Genomic DNA, 7,500 nt, shown 5'->3' with positions numbered 1-7,500 from the left:
CACTGATGTTTTTTCTGTTTTAAAAAGAGGTGGCCTGAAATCTGCTGTTTCGCACTCAGCGTCATTTAGTGATTACAAACTGCTCTGAATGTAGGACCTCTCTCCAAGGTTTACACGGTACACATGGGGTTGAGGATGAATGATACCATTCACAATAACACTGCAAGAGAATCAAAATCGGGGCAATGTCTGCTGGAAGTGCACAGGAGAGATGCAGAGACCAAGGCATTGGTCTCGTTTTGCTGTCTGAAATTAGCGATATGCAAACAACAAATTATATACAGGGTTTTAAAGGAAAGTTCTGTTCGTAGCGGAAAAACTACGGGTTATAATTAACAACACGAGATAAGACGATAAATTACTTAATCAATATGTAAAACTGTATTGCTAGCCTTAGACCCGAGGAGAAAAACAGGAGAAAATCTATAGATTCGTTGGCAATGAACCCCCCAGCTGGCTGGTTGTTTCTGTACTGAGGTTCATGTCTGTGCAGTCTTTGTGATCCCATCGAGCTGCAGTGCTGCTCTGCTGGCTGGGTGGCTGCAAGTCGCAGTGCTGCTGTTCTTTCTTTCTCTTTTATTTTATAAATGCTTTAGCAAATGGTGCCATTCAGCATCCTGTGACCAAAAATGCTGTGTGCAGGGAAGGGAAAAAAAAAAAAAAAGGGACAGTCAAGTCCGTATTGCTTCCATGTTAATTTGCATTTATGTGGTTGGTTTACATATTATTAAAGCCACCCATCTGATCTATAATGGCAGCCCTGCTGACACTGTCTGACCCAGTTTGACAATCTGGATAGAAATTGTAGGGCTGGCTGTTCAATGTCTGTGACTTTAACAGCATTGCTTTGGGCCTGGAATCAATTCTCTCTGTTTACAGACCATTTCACAGCCCTTTACCTGCAACATCACTTGTGTCAGTCCCATAAATAGTTTGGTGTATATAATGCTTGAATTAGCATAATGGTTTAGGCACAGGGCTTTAAGCACAAAGAAGGACATGTCAACATGTTCTCTTCACTTAAGCAATTAAGAGCCATTATGCTGCTTCAGTGGAAATATCATCAAGGTTAAAGACAATCCCAAACACCCCTCTAACCTTTTTATTCTAAGTCTAATAAATGAGGCATAGAAATTGAAATGTTAGTAAACAGAGCTACTTGCAAGCTCTTTTTGCATCATGTTTAATCAGACCTCTCTTTCACCACTTGTGAGAGCAAGGAGATGTGAGTTAACCATGGTCACTACCTGTAGGGATTGTTCATTTTGCAAAATCTCCCCTCTCCGAAAATGTTTGTTTTATGTTTTGTGTGGAGTTCTTGATGTTCTCACATGAAGGTGTGAAAGGTAAATGTGCACGTAGTCAGCACATGCAGCTGGTCCCACATAGCAGCTCTTGCCAGGCCTATGCCTGGGTGTGCAGGTGTTGTTTTTTTGTGTGTTCCCAGCAGGCCTGATATTCTTCTCTCTGAGTTAGTCAGGAAAACAACTCAGTGAGACTTTGTTATTGGAATGGCTTCACCCCCACTCTCAGCTAGCAAGACTGCACCAAGCTGAGAAGGGAGCTGCAGCAGCTCTTGCATCTTTCTGATGGGGCTGCAGCACGGAGGAGCACTTGGGCACTGGGTTTTCCCATTACTTGACCCTCAGGAAAGGGCAGCAGGCACTGAGCCATCCATCCAGATGGGGCTGTGCTCAGCAGGCTCGCTGACACAACAGTTTGAACTTCCCTTTTTAGGTTTTTAAGCACGTGATTCTTGTATGCTGTGAAGAGGGTGGTTTGAACCGCTCTGATTTGGGTTTCCAAGCACCCTTACTGCTCTCCAGGAAAATTTCATGGCATGGATCATCTCATTCTGCCTGCACACAGGTCCATCCCCTGCCTGCTGCCACTACAACACTGAGATATGGCAGCTGGAGGTGGCTGCTTTGCCCAGAAGTGGTTTAAACAAATCTCACCTTCATTTCCATACCATCAGCTTAAGCTGCAAACTCAGATGGAAGGGAATTGCCTTTGTATTTTATGCTACCCTCTCTGGAGCACCCTGAGAAGACTGTCAAATTACAGCAGAGATTTCCTCAGAACAAAGCAGAGCTGAAGTTCTTCAGCTCACTTTTAAAGAGATGCAGCCACGGTAACTTTATAATCGAGCCATTTGGTTCTGCTCTCAATCAGCTTCATACCAAAGGACAAATTGCTCAGGGATGGTATAGGCTGCAGTCTGAGAACTGACAATATTAAGCAAACATCACAGCCTGTTGTGATCTGCTCTCACTCTCACGCAATAACGCCCTTTGAAAGGTTGATTTGAGACACGCAGTAATGCCCGCAGGCCAAGAACTTGATTTTGTTCTTGTTACCAGTCCTGTGCTCTACAATCTCTGCACTATCCATCAGAGGATGCTTGGCAGCCTCTCTTGGTTAACCATGGGTGTCATCCCCATCCTTCACATGAGAGAGCTGCGGAGCGCAGCCAGGCTGTGCAGAGGCATCAGTGCGCGGCTGTCCCTATTTCATAAATCATATGACAAGATGAAAAGCTGCATATTGCACATTGTACAGGAGCACGAGAGAAGCAATGGGATTTCTGTTCCACATTAGGGTCTCACGAGCCAGGTTGTGCTCCTTCCCGCAAAGTGATGTTCTGCTGCTGTTGCAGCTGTCCTCCTCAGTTTCCTGACAAAAAGTGTCTTCTGAAATGTGGAAAGGTGCAAATGTTTCTGGGACCCGGCCAGTGCTGACCCATCTCCTGAAGGTTTCAAAGATACATCTGTACGTTGCTTCCAACCAGCCGCTGTTTCTATCACAAGGCAGTAGAAGCAAGGCAGGAGCAGTTTCTGCAGTGCTGATGGAACTGTTTCTCAGGATGTTTTGGGCTGGAAGTAGCTCAGCTCTTACTTCTCAAGGATGATTTCTACTATGGAAATCAAGAACTGGAATTCAGAAAATATTTTGAGCTACACAGCAGGTCTTTGACCATTTGAAACTTGTCTATTAGAGCACACCTTCACCTTTCGGTGCCTGAATACCTGGTGCTTGCATTCAGGTGGATTCACCATCATCCGCTGTCAGTGTGGGACCTGCCACAAGGTCATTTCACCCATAAAGGAAGAGCAGTCCTGGCAGTCAACATTCTCATAATTTTGCATCTCATTTGTGATTCAAACATTCCTGGCCGCTTCCACTTTGTAAAAGAAATTGTAAGCAAACATCAGTTCACATGTTTTGAGGCCAGAGTCACTCTGTGATCATTCCTCTTCATCCAGAGTTTAACAGATGCTACCACAGATGCTTCTTCCACTATACAAAGAAATAAAGAGCACTTGCACAAATGACATGCATGTCAATCTTTAGGTCATAGCACTTCTTGCAGTTGTATCCCAAGTAGGAGACATCAAACCGAATGCATTTCAGAATTAACAGTCTGTACCCAAGACAGGAAATGGAGTTTATAAAACAGGTGGATGAAGACCAGTATTCACTTGCATCACATTAAAGCAAATCCATTTATATTTTATTTCCTATATACCGACTCGAATGTGCATTTTTATAATAATCAGACCCTGCATTTCAGCAGCATAAGTGATGTTTGCAGAGAGATCGGTCGGCCCAATGGGTCTTACAGGTAAGAAATAATCCATTGGAAGAGAAGAGGGGTGGACAGCTCTGTCCTGCGTCCCTCTTTGAACGCCCCCACATATTATAGGATTCTTCTGCAATGCCATAAGTTGTACTTAAATACAGGGAAGAGTTAGCACCCAGTGCTCTTAGCAGTGGCAGTTCTCTAGGATTTTGTACAGCTGCTCACTTACACTGGTATTGCTATCCTGGGTGCATATTAACCATGATTGAAACAACGCCCATTGGAAGTCTTAAAACCTTAACCACCAGTTTTACTTCTAAAATAAAGTAAACTGCCAAAAGTTCTGATAAAAGTGACAATTTATATTTTTAAGTAGTACATCCGGAATTTTCCTGTAGCTGTAGACAAAGGAATTCTTACCCAGATAAGTATAAGAGCACCAATAAATTTAAGGTAGCTTATGCAAGTTAGGCACTAATGAATGTCATCTTCTGTTTTGTCATGAAAAAAGATCTTTCTGCTGCTAAAGGAGACTGATTTAGATTATGAATAGCTGTAGTGATTTGCAAAAATGGCTCCAGAGAGATAGACTGAGATTCCATATACTCATGGCACTTGAGGTTTCTGCCCTTTTTGTTGAAAATTAATTTGTCCTGTGGGTTATTGGATTCTAGCTCAGCCAATGTATATTGCTCAGTCATCACAAATTTACTTAAAATTTAGTGTAGCTGAAGTTCATTCAACAAGACAAAAGTCTACAGTTGAAGGCTTCTAAAAATCTTTTTTAAAAGCTGGCTAACAGCGTAATTGGAAGTGCTGGAATTAAAATAGATCCGCGGGATGTTTTGCAGGTATCAATATATGGTCTGTTCAAGTGCAGAAGACTCTTCTGACGGTGAATCCAACTGGGTGTCCCCTTGGCACAAGGGTTGTATTGTTCAGCTGTTCAGCCCCATGCCTCAAACCCTAAACCTCCATTCCTAAAAGGACAGAAGGCACCGTGTAACATTCTGCAGCTTGCTACACCACTTCTTTAATTTAACACATATTCCTTTTTATGGAACACGGAGAAAAACTCTGATTGTGGAACATGAAATGCGTCTCCTCCCTCTACATATTCTATTTCCTTTTTGTTTCCTCCTTCTCTTCCTTTCCCTCCCCATCGTTGTCTACCTTTGATGCATGAATAGAAATTTTATTTTTATTCTTAAAATGCCCATCTGGTTGGTTCGCTTAGGATTAAGCATTGCTGATGCTTGTAAGTTTGATGTCCCAAAGACAAATAGGTTAAGGTTAAAACCAAAACAAACCTAATTCTCTTCAAATCAGCAAGCTTCTTGTTTGAGTTAAAAGGCCGTAACTAATTTGATTAATGGGTCAAAGTCATCTGTTAGGCTCTGTGTTGGTGAATCTGACTCTTGGATCACCACCAATGGGAGCAGGAGGTAAAGGCTGTCAGGAGTAGAGGCACACAAAAACCAACATGGGCAGCGAGATGAGGAGGGATGATTAAAGGATAAGCAGGTCCTAAACATTCACAGGAGAGTGGTTTTTCATTAGCTATGAAGGATTAAATCTTCTCAAAGAGAAAATAGTTCTCCTTATTTTCAGCTTTATCGAAACAGTTTCATGTCTCATTTAAATGATGGGGATTTTTAAAAAAGAAAAATAGAAAGGCAGATAGAAGTGACATGATATGGGAGAAGCTGACTGCATGCACAACTCCTGCAGATGGTTCCCAAGCAGTAAGTCTATAAGCACTTTGTTTGCGTGTTTTCTATCAGGAATTAAACCAAACCAAACCAAAACAGAATCAAACAAGCAATCATTTGGAATTCAGTTTAAACTTAATAATAAAATCAATACATACCTCAGTAAAAAAAAAGAGGAAACATCTGAATAAGAGTTGTGCGCAGCCCTAATCTAAGTTCACCCAGCTATTTGCTTCACATTTCAATTTGCATGTTTTGCTCTCTGGCACCAGTGATAGATCCAAATACCACTGATGGGTTTCAGCTCTGAGGACCTCATCTCTGTGCCTGAAACGCGAGGCTTTGCCACTCGTGAGAAATGAGACACCGTATGATAACCAAATCATGACACAACAGGCTGAAAATTTCAGATTAATAAACCTCTTTTGGAAAGGAACTAAATAACTTCTGCAGTTTTATCTATGGCTATTTGTTTCCCCGAAGATTTATGGTCCTCGCAACAGATATGCATCTTATCTTTCACTCCTCAGATTAAAGGAAGACGATTTGAAGCAGGTGTCTGACTGGCATCATCTGCAATTGCAGATGATCTTCCTTTAAAAGAAAAACACGCTGCAAGTGAACTTGCAAGTCAAATGAGAATATCATTACATGTGTCAGGGTCTGGGAAAGAAATCTGCATCCAGCTAAACAGGGCCGGTCCTCTCGTTGTGACCGGCGTCCTCGGGCAGCCCTTTGCCAGCCAGGTGCGATCCGTAATGCTTAACAGGGAATTAAAACTTCTCGTGCTGCTGCTTTAATTGATTGATGCTAAAAGTTTAGAAACTAAAATCTAAGCAGCTCTTACAAAGCTCCTTTAACCAAGCCTTCCCCTTTGAAAGCCGGATCCTCAATTGAAACTGGCAGCCCACATTTTTAGGTTTCAAGCAGCTCTGTCATTCTGCGAGGAATGTGTCTGCCACTTCACACGATAGCTTGAGCTGAAAGACATGTACTTTGAATCAGAGAATCAATAGAACACTTAATGGACAATTAGGAGAACAGCTGTAGGACTGTCAAAGGCCCATCTGTACACAGCTCCGCCAGCCTCGCCTGGACAGGGCAGTGCACACAGCTTTCTGCCCCGGGGCACCGGCTCCCATTACAGAATCCCCCTTTCATTTCACATTTAATGTTAATATAGTGTGCTTTTTTTCATTACAAATTTTAACACGTGTAGAAAATTATGGAGATTGCTCGGGCCATTTGTCAACTCACATCATGCGAATTGATCAATAAATTTCACCACTTTGTTGTTAATGTAGATAAATTTTGGCATTTAATTAAGCTACAGCGAAAACGTGGCCACTTTTAATTTCAGCAGATGCTACCTTTTCATCTGTAATCCGGGGCTGCATCGGCAATGCAATCCAGTCGCTAAATATTTATAGACAACATGACAATTCCTGAAAGAGTTATCATCGACGGCTTTGGTTCTGCAACAATTAGCGTTGTTTGAAGGAGCTGATGTGGAAAGCCAAAATAAATTCCGAGCAGCGGATGAAGTTATGGCTCTACAGATGGATTGCGTGTATACGGAGCGCATAAATCTATGCTCTGCAAACAAGGAGATTATTATAGGAATGCCATCCGTGGCATAGATGCACACAAGCCCATGTAAATTCTGGTAAACAGGCACTAATTCCTGCATGTGTAAATTCTCACGTATCACACAGACATCGGATATCTCTGCGAATGAGACCTGCAAACCAATATTTACCCTTAATGGAGCTGCTTTGCAAAAATGCAATGGCAGAGATTGATCTCGGAAATTAACAGCGCAGAAGGAAACATTCCGTGTATAAACAGTTTGTGTGAAATAACTCAGTTGAAGGGTTGAAGAAGGCACTATTTCTTAGAAAACGGATTGAAGGCTTTTAAAATTACCCAGCAAATTTCTAAGTCGCAACGACGAGGGGATCCAGCCTTAAAACTCACGGATATTTTTTAAGCCCGCAGATTTGGCCAGACAATAAGAAACACAAATGAACATTTGAGGCTTTCTGTATGGCCTGAGGGACCCCGAGATGAAATCCTGCCTCTGACAGCCAGAGGCCCCAGACGCAGCGCTCAGCAGCAGGGCCTGACATGACAAACTGCCGCCTGTGCTGGAGCGGGCAGGGGGAGGTGGGCAGGGGGAGGTGGGCAGGGGGAGGTGGGCAGGGG

At 42.7% G+C, this 7,500-nt stretch overlaps 1 long non-coding RNA gene across 1 annotated transcript in view; it reads left to right on the top strand.

The window, feature by feature from the left end:
- LOC122181585 overlaps positions 1–4,544 on the top strand; it is a 74,523-nt gene extending 69,979 nt beyond the window's left edge. Inside the window, exon 4 of the long non-coding RNA XR_006179488.1 lies at positions 4,435–4,544. This is a non-coding gene — a long non-coding RNA (uncharacterized LOC122181585). The remainder of the gene's footprint in view (positions 1–4,434) is intronic.
- The last annotated feature ends 2,956 nt before the right edge of the window (positions 4,545–7,500 follow it).

Source organism: Lagopus leucura, unplaced genomic scaffold (assembly GCF_019238085.1).
Source record: "Lagopus leucura isolate 7727_CA_CO unplaced genomic scaffold, USGS_WTPT01 Super-Scaffold_100009, whole genome shotgun sequence".
Classification (NCBI taxonomy): domain Eukaryota; kingdom Metazoa; phylum Chordata; class Aves; order Galliformes; family Phasianidae; genus Lagopus; species Lagopus leucura.
Note: the sequence above shows the minus strand (reverse complement) of the source record. Positions and strands in the feature narration are given on the sequence as shown.